General features: G+C 41.3%; 2 long non-coding RNA genes across 4 annotated transcripts in view; both read left to right on the forward strand.

Moving 5' to 3' along the window:
* LOC115584166 (uncharacterized) overlaps positions 1–11984 on the forward strand; it is a 55292-nt gene extending 43308 nt beyond the window's left edge. The window contains exons 1-3 of one of the 2 annotated variants that reach the window (XR_003984502.1): positions 10054–10252; positions 11227–11357; positions 11594–11984. This is a non-coding gene — a long non-coding RNA (uncharacterized LOC115584166). Of the gene's footprint in view, positions 1–10053; positions 10253–11211; positions 11358–11593 lie in introns of those variants that run through there. The other variant, XR_003984503.1, reaches the window with a different exon arrangement.
* LOC115584167 (uncharacterized) lies at positions 1861–5087 on the forward strand. 2 transcript variants are annotated; one of them, XR_003984504.1, is made up of 3 exons: positions 1861–2155; positions 2284–2422; positions 2665–5087. It is a non-coding gene; the product is annotated as an uncharacterized LOC115584167 (long non-coding RNA). The 2 variants fall into 2 exon arrangements; XR_003984505.1 differs by having other exon boundaries at positions 1861–2079.
* Positions 11985–18360: the final 6376 nt, after the last annotated feature.

The raw sequence follows: 18360 nt of genomic DNA on the forward strand, positions 1-18360 counted from the left end.
GAAACATTCGCATAGTCATTGATTTGTGGGTTTTTTTAATCAAGGAGAAGAAGTACAGGTCATTTTAAGACAAAAAAAAGAAAAAAGGTAAAATCATATGAGACACGAAACAAAGCAGAATATCTCTTCTGTGTTCAAACATTTCTAGACTAGATGTTAAACTTTAATATCTTTATATTTGATGCATTTTTTTGTTTTCTTGGTTTACACACAAATAATACAAATTAAGCTTCACATGATCAAGAGGTGCAACAAACCCTCGACCCCCACATCAGCTCAGTCAGTGCTCACGTGACACGACACCCCAAATGCAGGCAGGGTCAGATCATGAGGAACTGGCAAATGATAAAACAGGGACTCAATGACACCACTATTAAAGAACACAATCTAACTACGTTATGTCAACCTGCCACATTTATAAGGCATGCAGGCTCTGATTTCATCTTTTTTTTCTAATGTCCCAAAAAAGTTAGTCCCCTCTGAACCGTTTACACATAAAGTGAAGACAACTCTTTTTCACCTCAAACAAGGGTTTAGCTATATTTCAAAGTAATGTAATATAATAATAATGATATAATATTATATTTAAAATAAAAGAATGAATATTGATTTCTGTCATAGTCATTGAAGCTTTCACATTGACATGAAATACAAAACTATATAACCGACTGCTACTCTACCTGTTTAGTAGCAGCCGGGTAGGAGTTAACTCCACCGCAGCTCTACCGCTGTATTGCCGTGCATTGGCACCCCGCTCGGGCGTCCCTCGGCCTATGAGAGGGAGCCGGGCCTCAACCGTCACTCATGGCGGGGACTGCCTGTCTGCGGGGTGTCATGCTCTCAAGCTTAGCGGGGATCCGATGCTGTGAGGCATGGATCAACGAGCTATACAGCGGGAACTGTATCAGTGAAATCATCTCCTACAATAGCAACGAGGAACTCCACCCGTATTTATAGACCTCTCGCGTCCTCCTCGTATCACTTACGGTGCCCACCTTCATTTTTTTTAGCCAGTTATTATGCCTGACACACAGTCCCAGCCAATACTCACATAATCAGTCACTCACCAAACAGTTTTCACATTTGAAATTGCTTTACTTTTGTAATAATTTGCCACCTTTTGGCTAAATTGGCCTGAAAAGAATTTTCATGCAGCAATATTTGTATGAAAATTCATAAAGGGGCGGGGCTACAGGGATGGCCAGTTGATTGACAGGTCACCTCACGTCTCGTTGACAGTAGCTCATTACGGAAAGGCAAACGCGGGAGGCAGAATAAATGTCTTTCAAAACACGAATGGATCGAGAGGGCCTACTTTAAATCAAGTAAGTTTTAATGTGGTTCCTGATGAGCAATTTTTGTACACTGACGATTTGACTGCACATTTAGAGAAGAGATCTCGTCCCCAATAGTTCAACTGTGCGAGCAGGCTAACCGCTAGCTTACTTGCACAGTAGGCTAACAGAGGTTACCGTAATTAGAAAAAATGATGCATCTGGAGGAGGAGAAGGCGACGCTACATGTTCCGCCCCGCACAGCCGCCAACGTTATGAAAGACAATGACCTAATGTTAGCCTGAAGCTATGTAGCACTAACGTTAGCTTAGAATATTGTGGGGGAGCCAGGTAATAGTTAGTTTTTCAGTAAGGGACTTTAAATCAACTCAGTTAGCAAGAATGTCATACTAGAGCTCAAAACAAACTGTCATGAATACTCAGAGATTATGTCAGTGTCCATGTAGCCTGTTTGCTATTGTGAAGGTCTAAATTATAGCTAGCTTACTTAGCGCTAAACAGCGTACATGATCCAGTTTAATTGTATAGTAGCTTGGCTGGCAGTTGATTTTAAACTAACCTACAGCACGAGAATGAGGACGAATAGTTTAAGATTCTGCATAACACAATGTCGGAGTGTAACCAGGCTGTCTTGTTTTGTATAAGGACAGATAAGAATGAAGAGGCACAGCTCAGGTCCAGACAGACCCCAGCCCCAATGTCAGCAGCCCTGGCAGCTCTGAACCTGGAGCTATCCAGGCAAGTCGGTGTGTTCAGACACAAGGAGCCAGTCTACCAGCCCCAGGTCAGAGCTGACAGAGGCAGTAAACTGCATGCCCAGTTAGGACATTGAAAAGTTTGGCCTCACACTGTAACAAAAGGTGATTTTGACAGATTGAGCCTAATTTTGAATGTTGATTCAGCTTGTAACACTAGATGATTTTGTGTGTGATGTTATTTTATTGCTGTTTTATTCATTTTTACTGCATCTATATTTTTAACAATGCAGTTTCATCTATTGCTGAGATTGACACATACGTCTGCCTCTGAGGAGGAAGACAGTGAGCCAGAGCTGCTAGGAGGAGATGCCACCGAACCCCCCACATCCACATCAAGCACCACATATTGTGCACCTGAAGGACCAAGTGGTAGGCCCATACATACATACTTACCTATCTACGAACCTTTTGAACAGCAGCTATTCTGACATGATATAATATGGCAATCACAGGTGCTGCTAATGGCATTATTTAGCCTAAGGTCCAGATTCAGCTGCACTTACATTGAACAGAAGCTTTTCATTGTGCAAATGCTCGACACATAAACCTATAAGTTAGCCACTGTGAGCCACAGTACTTAATCGTGTATTAAAGTACAATTTGTATTCTAGACATCTCAAGATCCAGAGAGAAGGGTCCTGCTCAGCCATGTCTGAAAATGTTACCAAGAACTCAACATGGGACAAGGAAGAGGCCATTTGACAGTTCTCCGTGTCGGACAATCCATGGCTGGAGTACTCTCTAAGTCAACATGCCGGTCACTGTTTCATCTGCAGGCATCCCCCCCCCAGTACGAAAAAAAGCCTTGTTTAAAGATGCCAGGTTCAAACTTCACTGAAAGTCAGAACAACACGTGAATACCATGTATGCCGGGAGTGAATACAAAAGGGGCACTGAGAGTATGAAATCGACATTGGACGCCTTAAATGAGGGTAGAAAAAAGAAAGTTGAGGAAAATAAGTAAGTAACATAAGGTGCTACCAGTAACTGTAACTCAAAATAGTGCAGAGAGGGGTCATTAGGAATCTGATAACTCTGGCAGTAAGGGCAATTTTGGGGCTTTTTTGGATCAAATTGCAAAGCATGACCCCTTTATTGAGAGAAGACTAGATGCATGTAGCACTGCCAAGTATACCAGCCACCAAATTCAGAATGAGATTCTCTGCTGACTAGTGGAAATGGTCCAAAAGAAAATCGTAGCAGAAGTAAAGGAATGTGAAGTGTTTAGTGTGTTGGCTGATGAAACTAAAGACTTACAACAAAAGGAAGAGATATCTTTAGTTGTGTGTTAGTATTACCACGCTGCCATCCATGAAAGCTTCCTGCACTTACAGTCAGAGAAAGCCTGGATGCAGAGGGTCTGACTAAAATGATAGTGAAGTGTCTAGAAGCATGGTTTGGACTACAAAGATAAACTTGTAGTGCATCTGTAATGAGTGGGAAGCATTCTGGTGTGTCTGCACGCATTAGGAGAGATGCAAGATTTGCATTTTATGTGCGCTGTAATGAACACTGCTTAAGTTTCGTTATTTTTAATGTGGTGAAGTCAGTGTCTGAAGTTGGTGACTTTTTTGCGCTTCTGCACAACATTCATAGATTTGTATCCGGCTCTGCTGTTCATATCAAGTGGGTTGCTGTTCAGAAAGAGCTGTATCCACAGGAGAAGCCTCGGGAACTACAGAGACTTACACCTGTGAGCTGGGCATGCAGATACTCTTGTCAATGTGCAATAGTGTAAATTATTTTGGGAGTTTTTGGTTTCTTATTCATATTGTTTATATTGTTTCTACTGCTTTTTACTGGTATCTGTATGTATAATCTGTTTTTGTAGTTATTCATTGTTACTGTTTTTAATTGATGCTCTCTATTTTTGCTATCCTTTGCTGCTGTAATGTTGCTAATTTCCCTGTTTTGTTTTGACAATGATCAGTTATGATTTCATGAGGCTAATTATCTTTATTGAAACAATTTTGGTATCCACCTGACTAACTACAGTTTCTCTGTCTAAGAGGTGATATTACATTCTTCTACATGGTTCCTTTGCAGCTGTGAAGTATAAAAGGTACAGAGTGATATGTACATGCTGTATGATATTTATGCTAGTTTTTTTGTTGCTCTTTTGTTTGAAATCTGATTGATGGTGTTTCGGTGATTGATTGATTGATTGATTGATTAAGTTATTGATTTACATTTGTTGTAATCAGGTAGGTAGAGCGTCTACGGTGTCTTCTTGATGCTCCCACCAGGGGGCACCAAAGTCTAACGAGTGTAAATCTAAAGGCCTTTAGTCACATTTTTCAGAGAATATGAAGGATTATACAAAAACTTTTCTTTTACTCATGGTTAGTGGTTGAGTGAAGCCATTTATTATCAAACAATTCTTTTTAAATCATAATGACAACAGAAACTACCCAATTGACCCTCATCAAAAGTGTTCATAACCTACTTCTTAATGTGGTGTGTTGCCCATTTAACATCAATGACAGCCTCCATTGTTTTCTGACAACATGCTGCATTCATCTTGCCATCAATTTTGACCAAGTTCCCTGAGCCTTGTGTAGCTCATACATCCCCATAACATCCGCGATCCACCTCCGTGTTTCACAGTAGGACTGGTGTGCTTTTCATCATAGACCTTGTTGACCTCCAAATCATGGTTCATGTTTGTGGCCAAAAAGCTCAATTGTGGTCTCATCACTCCAAACAACCTTGTTCCAGAAATATTAAGGCTGGTCTCTCTGCTGTTTGCGTTATTGTGGCATCAGCGTAGTTATGGCTTTCCTCTGGCTACTCGACCATGCAGCCCACTTCTCTTCAAGTGCCTCCTTATTGTGCATCTTGAAACAGCCACACCACTTTTATTCAGAGTCCTATATGTCAGATGAAGTTAAACCTGTACGTGTCAACTTGTGTGTTATCAGGCCAAAACCTCCAGGGTATGTACACTTTTGATGAGGGTCATTTGGGTAGTCTCATGATTTAAAAAGAGCAAACATAATTGTTTGATGATAAATGGCTTCATCCAACCACTAACCATGAGGGAAAGAAAGGGTTTTGTACTATCATTCACATTCTATGAAAAATAGCCTAAAGAATCACATATTGTGCCAGGGGACTGTAGGCTAAAGCAGTGAGACTGCTGTAGCCTACAGTCCTCTTCACCAATCAGAACATGACTGACTGATCATAGTGTTAATATATAAAATAAAATCATCAACATCATGACATTTGATGTCTCTGTGAAAAAATGCAATAAATAAGATCCACAACTGCAACCAAATACAAGTTGGAATTTAAAAAGTGCATATCCTATGGATACTTGTAACTATAACAAGACCCGACAGCTCCTTCAAGTGCACTGTACTGTCTGTAGGATGACTCTCTGAGCGTCTCCTTCTTATACGTCACACTTACAGGTGTGATGTCCACACTGTGCAGCCACACAGACTAAATAAAGGGAATCCCCTCTCTGTACTCATAGGCACATCCGTTTGCTTTTCCACTGACAACCAGTGTCACACAAAGTGAAAGTGAGCAATAAGTCAGTTTTCTTTGAAGAATTTTTGAAAACATTTTAAATCATTTGACATCAGGTCAGTGAGATGTGGCACTTGGTACTCAGCAAGAAAAGGGGACGTGCTCCCCCTAGTGGAGGAGTGAGGCAGGTGCACACCTCACTCCGTGCTGTGCTGTAAAGTGTAGTTGAGTGAGCGCGAGCTAAAGGTGTGTGCTGACGTTTACAGGGAATCACTACATCATTGTTTCTGACAGTCGTCATCGTTTGCACTGTTAAAATCACCTGGCCTGTGAGAATTATTTATTGCACTGGGCACTGGTATGCTGTGGACTTAGCCCATGCTGTGTGAACACACTGGGAAGTGAGGTGTATAGAGGTTAAAGTGGGTGAGCCTGAATTTGAACAACTGCTGACTCTGTAATAAAACTGATTAATGTCTACCTCCCTGAGTCAATCACTCATTCATTATACTAGTGACTTGCTGTGGCTGTAACAGAAATATAGCAGAATGAAAGTTACATTGTCAGCACATTCAACAAACATAAGATACAGCTATATTAATCTTAATACTTAACATGGAAACGTGATTTAAATCCATTCAAACTATGAGGTGCTGTTTGAGTAGTTAATACCACTTGTAATCATTTTGATCCCCAGACTTTTCTCCTCATGAGATCCCATTTTTCAGGTTTGTTGAGCAGAATCATTGCGTGCGCTGCTGCACCACACGGTGTGCACCACCACCACCACCACATTTCTTCAATTTGCCAAAATGTCGTCCTTGTGACGCTCCTTCTACAAAGTGCTATAAGTTAATGTAGGCTATCTCATTTAAACAGTCACACACATACGTTACAGCTGCTCCCATTCAAAGTCAAGAATATGTAGAAACATAGTAATAAACTATTATTAATATTATTATTGTTATTTTTATTTTTAATAATGATAATTACTTTGATATATTAATTGATTAATATAGTATGACTACGACTACTACTTATAATAATGATAATAGTAATAATAATAATAATAATAATAATAAGTTTATTATTATGATAGTTTAAAGAGTTCATCACTTCACTGCTAACAGAAAAGAAAGCAGGGCTCACTGCCAGTTTACAGACTTTGTTAATTTTTGCTTCCATGATTGTTATTATTAGATGATCAAAAATCACTGTATTTATGAAAACGACGTTGGTGCTTTTTATTCCCACATTTAAAAATCCGGAACTGGTTATTATAGACGCAGACATGGGCAGCGGACATCTGGCGGAAGCTGGTCCGGATCTGGGCGCGAACTCGCCAACCTCGTAGCTCAGCAGTTGAACGCATGCGCATTGGAACACTCGAAATGACATGCATCTAAACCGCTCGGCCGTCTGAGATGAGGGCTTTTGACCTCGAAAAAAGGGGCGTGGACTGGCGAGCTCGTAGCGTCAGTGTTTCAACTAGCCTAGCCTACATCTACGAGCATCAGGGAGGCACAGTTTGTTCTTCTTTCATTCTTTGTTCATTTGTTATTTTTTTTAGGCAGAATATATATATTTTTTTTAATTGCAGTGGCCCTCCAACATGTGGGCTCTTGGCGACCGCCTGTATAGTAATAATGAATAATAATGATGCATTTTATTTAAAGGCGCCTTTAAAAGCACTTAACGACACCACACATAATAACAAACAGAACAACAAAAACAGAGGAAAATGTATTGCAAATGAGGATAAATAAATAAATTCATAAATAAGTACATGAATTAGTAGTATGTCCTATGCCAAGAGCCAGCCCTGATTCAAACTGTGTCCCTCTGTAGTCTTCTGCAAAATAGTTCCCATGAAAAATCTATTGAGTAAACACTGCAGGTTTGTTTCGTCGCTAAATGCTCCCTGAGGGTACTCCCTGATGACGTCACGTCAGTCAAAGTCCAGACCCTCTATGACGCAGAGTTTGCTCGCCGGGTGCGGTGGCGCGCGCCTGTAATCCAAGCTCCCGGGAGGCTGAGGCTGGAGGATCGTTTGAGCTCAGGATCTCTGAGCTGCAGCGGACTATGTCGATCGGGTGTCCGCACTAAGTTCGGTATCGATATGGTGCTCCTGGGGGAGCCCGGGACCACCAGGTCGTCTAAGGAGGGGTGCACCGGCCCAGGTCGGAGACGGAGCAGGTCAAAGCCCCCGTGCCGCTCAGTAGTGGGATCGCGCCTGTGAATAGACGCTGTAGTGCAGCCCGAGTAACACAGCGGGACCCAGTCTTTATACTCTTCAACACACACACTCTCAACAACAACGTATTTATATGTTACAGCAACTTTATCACTGCTCATTTAGCTTCTTGTTTCCTGCAGAACCCTCCACAAACCAGCTGTGTTTGTTTGTCCTACACCGCCTCCACCTGGAGGAGAGGAGCAGTGAGCATCAGTCACAGCAGCCAGTGTGACACCTAACATCTACCTTTTTGTGACGTTGGTGGTGAGTGTGTGTGTGTGTGTGTGTGTGTAATATCAGCTCTTTATTCATTATGAACTGCTTCTTTTTATCTGAAACCTTTACTTAACACTGAATATCATTACTGACTGCTCTTTATTGTTGCTTGTTCCAACATTCATTTGTACTCCATTTTATAGGCTATTTCTCCTTACTTGATGTATTTACAAGATTCTTCTCTACTGTAATGTCATTTATAGCTGTTGTTTTGGAGCTACCAAAGAATCTCACTGATATGATGAATCATGGCTCACTGTCTGTCACACCTCCATGGTTCACTGGGAGACTTCTACATCACATCATTAATGTGATCAGTAACACCTGTCAGGTGTCAGACAGCTCAAATGTTGATGACGTTTAAAGAGTTGAAAGGTTTAAAATGTGATCTAACCTGGTGATGAAACATGACAGAAGAGATGCTATCTAATGATATTCATTCCCATGGGTCTCTTAAATATCTATTTCATGTAAAAATGCCACATAGTCATTCCTGTATAGTTGGGGAGTAAGAATCCCTTCAGGTGTGACCTATTATCAGGTCCTTTAAACAGCACTAAGTGCTGGAGCTGTGTGTAATGACTGTGCCACATGATACAGTCGCTGCTTTGGCGTCGCTAGAGGACATTGCCAATGCCCGACTTGGTGACAGCAGGTTTTTTCACTCATTGTTCAAACTCATTACATATTGTACAGGTACAATAAGAAAAACAGCACACCTGTACCATCACGGTGACCTCAGCCATGACATCACAACTGTTGGAAGCCGTCAGTCAGGTAAAAACCACCAGTAAACACTGAGACGAAGACATAATAGACTAAACAGGGAAGCAGGAGGCATTTTATGTCCAGTATTTTAACTTTTCAAATTAGAAACATTCGCATAATCATTGATTTGGTTTTTTTTTTTTAATCAAGGAGAAGAAGTACAGGTCATTTTAAGACAAAAAAGGAAAAAGGTAAAATCATATGAGACACAAAACAAAGCAGAATATCTCTTCTGTGTTCAAACATTTCTAGACTAGATGTTAAACATTAATATCTTTATATTTGATGCATTCACTTTTTTGTGATATTTTATTAGTTTACACACAAATAATACAAATTAAGTTTCACATGATCAAGAGGTGCAACAAACCCTCGACCCCCACCATCAGCTCAGTCAGTGCTCACGTGACACGACACCCCAAATGCAGGCAGGGTCACATCATGAGGAACTAGCAAATGACAAAACAGGGACTCAATGACACCACTATTAAAGAACACAATCTAACTACTTTATGTCAACCTGCCACATTTATAAGCCATGCAGGCTCTGATTTCATCTTTTTTTCCCCTAATGTCCCAAAAAAGTTATTTGCCCCTCTGAACCGTTTACACATAAAGTAAAGACAACTCTTTTTCACCTCAAACAAGGGTTTAGCATTACTTAAAAGTAATGTAATATGATAACAATATAATATAATATTTAAAATAAACAAATAATATTGATTTCTGTCATAGTCATTGAAGCTTTCACATTGACATGAAATACAAAACTATATAACCGACTACTACTCTACCTGTTTAGTAGCAGCCGGGTAGGAGCTAACTCCACCGCAGCTCTACCGCTGTATTGCCGTGCATTGGCACCCCGCTCGGGCGTCCCTCGGCCTATGAGAGGGAGCCGGGCCTCAACCGTCACTCATGGCGGGGACTGCCTGTCTGCGGGGTGTCATGCGCTCAAGCTTAGCGGGACCCATGCTGTGAGGCATGGATCAACCAGCTATACAGCGGGAACTGTATCAGTGAAATCATCTCCTACAATAGAAACGAGGAACTCCACCCGTATTTATAGACCTCTCGCGTCCTCCTCGTATCACTTACGGTGCCCACCTTCATTTTTTTTGCCAGTTATTATGCCTGACACACAGTCCCAGCCAATACTCACATAATCACTCACTCACCAAACAGTTTTCACATTTGAAATTGCTTTACTTTTGTAATAATTTGCCACCTTTTGGCTAAATTGGCCTGAAAAGAATTTTCATGCAGCAATATTTGTATGAAAATTCATAAAGGGGCGGGGCTACAGGGATGGCCAGTTGATTGACAGGTCACCGCACGTCTCGTTGACAGTAGCTCATTACGGAAAGGCAAACGCGGGAGGCAGAATAAATGTCTTTCAAAACACGAATGGATCGAGAGGACCTACTTTAAATCACCCTGAGGTAAGTTTTAAAGTGGTTCCTGATGAGCAATTTTTGTACACTGACGATTTGACTGCACATTTAGAGAAGAGATCTCGTCCCCAATAGTTCAACTGTGCGAGCAGGCTAACCGCTAGCTTACTTGCACAGTAGGCTAACGGAGATTACCGTAATTAGAAAAAATGATGCATCTGGAGGAGGAGAAGGCGACGCTACATGTTCCGCCCCGCACAGCCGCCAACGTTATGAAAGACAATGACCTAATGTTAGCCTGAAGCTATTTAGCACTAACGTTAGCTTAGAATATTGTGGGGGAGCCAGGTAATAGTTCGTTTTTCAGTAAGGGACTTTAAATCAACTCAGTTAGCAAGAATGTCATACTAGAGCTCAAAACAAACTGTCATGAATACTCAGAGATCATGTCAGTGTCCATGTAGCCTGTTTGCTATTGTGAAGGTCTAAATTATAGCTAGCTTACTTAGCGCTAAATAGCGTACATGATCCAGTTTAATTGTATAGTAGCTTGGCTGGCAGTTGATTTTAAACTAACCTACAGCACGAGAATGAGGACGAATAGTTTAAGATTCTGCATAACACAATGTCGGAGTGTAACCAGGCTGTCTTGTTTTGTGTAAGGACAGATAAGAATGAAGAGGCACAGCTCAGGTCCAGACTGACCCCAGCCCCAATGATAGCAGCTCTGTCAGCTCTGAACCTGGAGCTATCCAGGCAAGTCAGTGTGTTCAGACACAAGGAGCCAGTCTACCAGCCCCAGGTCAGAGCTGACAGAGGCAGTAATCTGCATGCCCAGTTAGGACATTGAAAAGTTTGGCCTCACACTGTAACAAAAGGTGATTTTGACAGATTGAGCCTGATTTTGAATGTTGATTCAGCTTGTAACACTAGATGATTTTGTGTGTGATGTTATTTTATTGCTGTTTTATTCATTTTTACTGCATCCATATTTTTTTACAATGCAGTTTCATCTATTGTAGTGACAATCAAGTGACACATACATTTGTCTCTGAGGAGGAAGACAGTGAGCCAGAGCTGCTAGGAGGAGATGCCACTGAACCCCCCACATCCACATCAAGCACCACATATTGTGCACCTAAAGGACCAAGTGGTAGGCCCATACTTACTAAACTATCTATGAACCTTTTGAACAGCAGCTATTCTGACATGATAGTATGGCAATCACAGGTGCTGCTAATGGCATCAATTAGCCTAAGGTCCAGATTCAGCTGCACTTACATTGAACAGAAGCTTTTAATTGTGCAAATGCTCTACACATAAACCTATAAGTTAGCCACTGTGAGCCACAGTACTTAATCGTGTATTAAAGTACAATTTGTATTCTAGACATCTCAAGATCCAGAGAGAAGGGTCCTGTTCAGCCATGTCTGAAAATGTTCCCAAGAACTCAACATGGAACAAGGAAGAGGGCATTCCACAGTTCTTGGTATCGGGACAATCCATGGCTGGAGTACTCTCTAAGTCAACATGCCGGTCACTGTTTCACCTGCAGGCTTGTTTATATGGATTTACAACATTTAAATTATTTTTTTTGTTGCTCTTTTGTTTGAAATCTGATTGATGGTGTTTCGATGATTGCTTGATTGATATACATTTGTTGTCATCAGGCAGCCAGAGGTCTACAGTCAGTGCGTTTACATGACACTCAAGAAAACCTACTTACTGTGTTAGTCTGACTATGATGGGATTTCTAAGATGCATGTATACACCTTAGTCTGACTAAAATCGGACCGGATCAGATTTCTCATCGACGAATTAAAGCACCCAGATTATTCGATTGATAGTCGCATTACTCCTGCATGTATACATTCCAGCGGATCGGATCGGATTTTGCGTTCTGCGCAGGCGCGAGATTTTTCCCCGGGGCCGTGAGCCGGAAGTAGACGGACGGTGGCGGCGTCTTTCCTCCGAAATCACCACAAGCAAGAGCGCCATTGTGCCCCTAGTTTGTGTAATTATCATGTACACCATATACGAAGTGTACAAGATGTAGCTTCGTCTCGCTCTTCGTACGCCATCTTTCTTGAATGCCGAATGCCCAGGCAGCTGGTGACGTAAAGAGGTCAGCCGGAGGTGTTTCTGTTACCACTTGTTGAAATGGGCACAGCGCCACCTATCATACCGGGGTATGACATGCTCCGGCCAATAATCCGATTTTCTCACCGGCATGTATACTCGGATAATTGCAGTTGTCTGATTGAGTAGCATAGTCGAACTATGGCTGTAATCTGACTAAACTGTGCATGTAAACGCACTGAGTGTCTTCTTGATGCTCCCACCAGGGGGCACCAAAGTCTTAACGAGTGTAAATCTAAAGGCCTTTAGTCACATTTTTCAGAGAATATGAAGGATTATACAAAAACTTTTCTTTTACTCGTGGTTAGTGGTTGAGTGAAACCATTTATTGTCAAACAATTGTGTTTGCTCTTTTTAAATCATAATGACAACAGAAACTACCCAATTGACCCTCATCAAAAGTGTTCATAACTTACTTCTTAATATGGTGTGTTGCCCTTTTAACATCAATGACAGCCTCCATTGTTTTCTGACAACATGCTGCATTCATCTTGCCATCAATTTTGACCAAGTTCCCTGAGCCTTGTGTAGCTCACACATCCCCCAAAACATCAGTGATCCACCTCCGTGTTTCACAGTAGGACTGGTGTGCTTTTCATCATAGACCTTGTTGACCTCCAAATCATGGTTCATGGTTGTGGCCAAAAAGCTCAATATTGGTCTCATCACTCCCAATAATCTTGTTCCAAAAGTATTGAGGCTGGTCTCTGTGTAGTTTGCCGTATTGTAAGCAAGCTGCTTCGTGGCATCGGTGTAGTTATGGCTTTCTTCTGGCTACTCGACCTGGCAGCCCATTTCTCTTCAAGTGCCTCCTTATTCTTTATTTTGAAACAGCCACACCCCTTTTTTTTTAGAGAACCCTGTATGTCAGATGAAGTTATCTGTAGGTTTCTCTTTTAATCCCAGACAATTATCTGACAGTCCTTGCTGAAATTTATGTTGGTCTCTTGGATGCAGCTTGGTTCCAAACAAATCCCTAATTTTCCACTTCTTGATTAGAGTTTGAACATGGCTGATTGGCATTCTCAATTACTTGGATATCTTTTTATATACTTTTTCTGTTTTATATAGTTCAACTACCTTCTCCTGCAGATCCTTTAATCATGATTATGCTTTCCCCATGGCTCGGAATCCAGCAAAGTCAGTGCAGCACTGGATGAAACGTGCAGGGGTCTGTCAGGAGCCAGAAACTCACTGACTTTTTATACACACACACTGATTACAAGCAAACAGATCACAGGTGAGGATGGTTACCTTTAGTCGCCATTTAAATCTATATGTGTCAACTTGTGTGTTATCAGGCCAAAACCTCCAGGGTATGAACACTTTTGATGAGGGTCATTAGGGTAGTTTCTGTTGTCATTATGATTTAAAAAGAGCAAACATAATTGTTTGATGATAAATGGCTTCACCCAACCACTAACCATGAGGGAAAGAAAGGGTTTTGTACTATCATTCACATTCTATGAAAAATAGCCTAAAGAATCACATATTGTGCCAGTGCTTGTAAGACTGCTTTAGCTTACAGTCCTCTTCACCAATCAGAACATGACTGACTGATCATAGTGTTAATATATAAAATAAAATCATCAACATCATGACATTTGATGTCTCTGTGAAAAAATGCAATAAATAAGATCCACAACTGCAACCAAATGCAAGTTGGAATTTAAAAAGTGCATATCCTATGGATACTTGTAACTATAACAAGACCCGACAGCTCCTTCAAGTGCACTGTACTGTCTGTAGGATGACTCTCTGAGCGTCTCCTTATACGTCACACTGACAGGTGTGATGTCACACAGACTAAATAAAGGGAATCCCCTCTCTGTACTCATAGGCACATACATTTGCTTTTCCACTGACAACCAGTGTCACACAAAGTGAAAGTGAGCAATAAGTCAGTTTTCTTTGAAGAATTTTTGAAAACATTTTAAATCATTTGACATCAGGTCAGTGAGATGTGGCACTTGGTACTCAGCAAGAAAAGGGGACATGCTCCCCCTAGTGGAGGAGTGAGGCAGGTGCACACCTCACTCCGTGCTGTGCTGCAAAGTGTAGTTGAGTGAGCGCAAGCTAAAGGTGTGTGCTGACGTTTACAGGGAATCACTACATCATTGTTTCTGACAATCGTCATCGTTTGCACTGTTAAAATCACCTGGCCTGTGAGAATTATTGATTGCACTGGGCACTGGTATGTTGTGGACTTGCATGCTGTTTGAACATACTGGGAAGTGAAGTGTATAGAGGTTAAAGTGGGTGAGCCTGAGTTTGAACAACTGCTGACTCTCTGTAATAAAACTGATTAATGTCTACCTCCCTGAGTCAATCACTCATTCATTATGCTAGTGACTTGCTGTGGCTGTTAACAGTTATATAGCAGAGTGAAAGTTACAATGTCAGCACATTCAACAAACATGATAAGATACAGCTATATTAATCTAATACTTCATCGTGGAAACGTGATTTAAATCCATTCAAACTATGAGGTGCTGTTTGAGCACTTCGTACCACTTGTAATCATTTTGATCCCCTGACTTTTCTCCTCATGAGATCCCATTTTTCAGGTTTGTTGAGCAGAATCATTGCGTGCGCTGCTGCACCACACGGTGTACACCACCACCACCACCACATTTCTTCAATTTGCCAAAATGTCGTCCTTATGAAGCTCCTTCTACAAAGTGCTATAAGTTAATGTATGTCATTTACACATTCACACACATACGTTACAGCTGCTCCCATTCAAAGTCAAGAATATGCAGAAACATAAGAATAAAGTATTATTAATATTATTATAGTTATTTTTTAATAATAATAATTACTTCGATATATAAATTGATTAATATAGTATTACTACGACTACTACTTATAATAATAATAATAATAATAATAATACGATTATTATCATAGTTTAATGAGTTTATCACTTCACTGCTTACAAAAAAGAAAGCAGGCTCACTGCCAGTTTACAGACTTTGTTAATTTTTGTCTCCATGATAGTTATTATTAGATGATCAAAAATCACTGTATTTATAAAAACGACGTTGGTGCTTTTTATTCCCACATTTACACATCAGGAACTGGTTATTATAGACGCAGACATTGGCAGGGACATCTGGGGGAGGCTGGTCCCGATCTGGGCGCGAACTCACCAACCTCGTATCTCAGCAGATGAGCGCATGCGCATTGGAACACTCGAAATGGCATGCATCTAAACCGCTCGGCCGTCTGAGATGAGGGCTTTTGACTTCGAAAAAAAGGGGTTTGGTCTGGCGAGCTCGTAGCGTCAGTGCCTCAACGTGCCTAGCCTATATCTACGAGCAACAGGGAGGCACAGTTTGTTCTTCTTTCATTCTTTGTTTATTTGTTATTTTTTTAAGACAGAAAATCTTTTTTTTATTATTATTTGCAGTGGCCCTCCAAGCATGTGGGCTCTTGGCGACCGCCTGTATAGTAATAATTAATAATAATGATGCATTTTATTTAAAGGCGCCTTTAAAAGCACTTAACGACACCACACATATAACAAACAGAACAACAAAAACAGAGTAAAATGTATTGCAAATGAGGATAAATAAATACATTCATAAATAAATACATGAATTAGTAGTATGTCTTATGCCAAGAGCTGGCCCTGATTCTCACTGCGTCCCTCTGGAGTCTTCTGCAAAAAAGTTCCCATGAAAAATCTACTGAGTCCACACTGCAGATGCACGTTTGTTTCGTCGCTAAATGCTCCCTGAGGGTACTCCCTGATGACGTCACGTCAGTCAAAGTCCAAACCCTCTATGACGCAGAGTTTTCTCGCCGGGTGCGGTGGCGCGCGCCTGTAATCCAAGCTCCCGGGAGGCTGAGGCTGGAGGATCGTTTGAGCTCAGGACCTCTGAGCTGCAGCGGACTATGTCGATCGGGTGTCCGCACTAAGTTCGGTATCGATATGGTGCTCCTGGGGGAGCCCGGGACCACCAGGTCGTCTAAGGAGGGGTGCACCGGCCCAGGTCGGAGACGGAGCAGGTCAAAGCCCCCGTGCCGCTCAGTAGTGGGATCGCGCCTGTGAATAGACGCTGTAGTGCAGCCTGAGTAACACAGCGGGACCCAGTCTTTATACTCTTCAACACACACGCTCAACAACAACGTGTTTATATGTTACAGCAGCTTCATCACTGCTCATTTAGCTTCTTGTTTCCAGCAGAAAAACCTCCACAAACCAGCTGTGTTTGTTTGTCCTACACCGCCTCCACCTGGAGGAGAGGAGCAGTGAGCATCAGTCACAGCAGCCAGTGTGACACCTATCTACCTTTTTGTGACGTTGGTGGTGTGTGTCTGTGTGTGTGTGTGTGTGTAATATCAGCTCTTCATTTATTATGAACTGCTTCCTTTTTCTGAAACCTTTACTTAACACTGAATATCATTACTCATCATTGCTCTTTGTTGTTGCTTGTTCCAACATTCCTTCGTACTCCATTTTATATATTTCTCCTTACTTGATGTATTTACAAGCTTCTTCTCTATTGTAATGTCATTTCTAGCTGTTGTTTTGGAGCTACCAAAGAATCTCACTGATATGATGAATCGTGGCTCACTGTCTGTCACACCTCCATGGTTCACTGGGAGACTTCTACATCACATCATTAATGTGATCAGTAACACCTGTCAGGTGTCAGACAGCTCAAATGTTGATGACGTTTAAAGAGTTGAAAGGTTTAAAATGTGACCTAACCTGGTGATGAAACATGACAGAAGAGAAGCTATCTAATGATATTCATTCCCATGGGTCTCTTAAATATCTATTTCATGTAAAAATGCCACAAAGTCATTCCTGTATAGTTGGGGAGTAAGAATCCCTTCAGGTGTGACCTATTATCAGGTCCTTTACACGGCACTAAGTGCTGGAGCTGTGTGTAATGACTGTGCCACATGATACAGTACATACTGTACAGGTACAATAAGAAAAGCAACACACCTGTACAATCACGGTGACCTCAGGCATGACATCACAACTGTTGGAAGCCAATCACAGTCAGGTAAAAACCACCAGTAAACACTGAGACAAAGACAGAATGGACTAAACAGAGAAGCAGGAGGCATTTTATATCCAGTATTTTAACTTTTCTAATTAGAAACATCGCATAATCATTGATTTGTTTTTTTTGATCAAGGAGAAGAAGTACAGGTCATTTTAAGACAAAAAAGGAAAAAGGTAAAATTATATGAGACACAAACAAAGCAGAATATCTCTTCTGTGTTCAAACATTTCTAGACTAGATGTTAAACATTGATATCTTCATATTTGATGCATTCGCTTTTTTTGTGATATTTTATTAGTTTACACACAAATAATACAAATTAAGTTTCACATGATCAAGAGGTGCATGTCTAATGTCCCAAAAAAGTTATTTGCCCCTCTGAACCGTTTACACATAAAGTGAAGACAACTCTTTTTCACCTCAAACAAGGGTTTAGCTATTCAAAGTAATGTAATATAATAACAATATAATATAATATTTAAAATAAAAAAAATAATATTGATTTCTGTCATAGTCATTGAAGCTTTCACATTGACATGAAATACAAAACTATATAACCGACTGCTACTCTACCAGTTTAGTAGCAGCCGGGTAGGAGCTAACTCCACCGCAGCTCTACCGCTGTATTGCCGTGCATTGGCCCCCCGCTCGGGCGTCCCTCGGCCTATGAGAGGGAGCCGGGCCTCAACCGTCACTCATGGCGGGGACTGCCTGTCTGCGGGGTTGTCATGCTCTACAAGCTTAGCGGGGATCCGATGCTGTGAGGCATGGATCAACCAGCTATACAGCGGGAGCTGTAACAGTGAAATCATCTCCTACAATAGCAACGAGGAACTCCACCCGTATTTATAGACCTCTCGCGTTGTCCTTGTATCATTCATGGTGGCCACTTTGATTATTTTGCCAGTTATTATGCCTGACACACAGTCCCAGCCAATACTCACATAATCACTCACTCACCAAACAGTTTTCCCGTTTTAAATTGCTTTA

The sequence above is a fragment of the Sparus aurata genome, chromosome 6 (genome assembly GCF_900880675.1).
Source record: "Sparus aurata chromosome 6, fSpaAur1.1, whole genome shotgun sequence".
Classification (NCBI taxonomy): domain Eukaryota; kingdom Metazoa; phylum Chordata; class Actinopteri; order Spariformes; family Sparidae; genus Sparus; species Sparus aurata.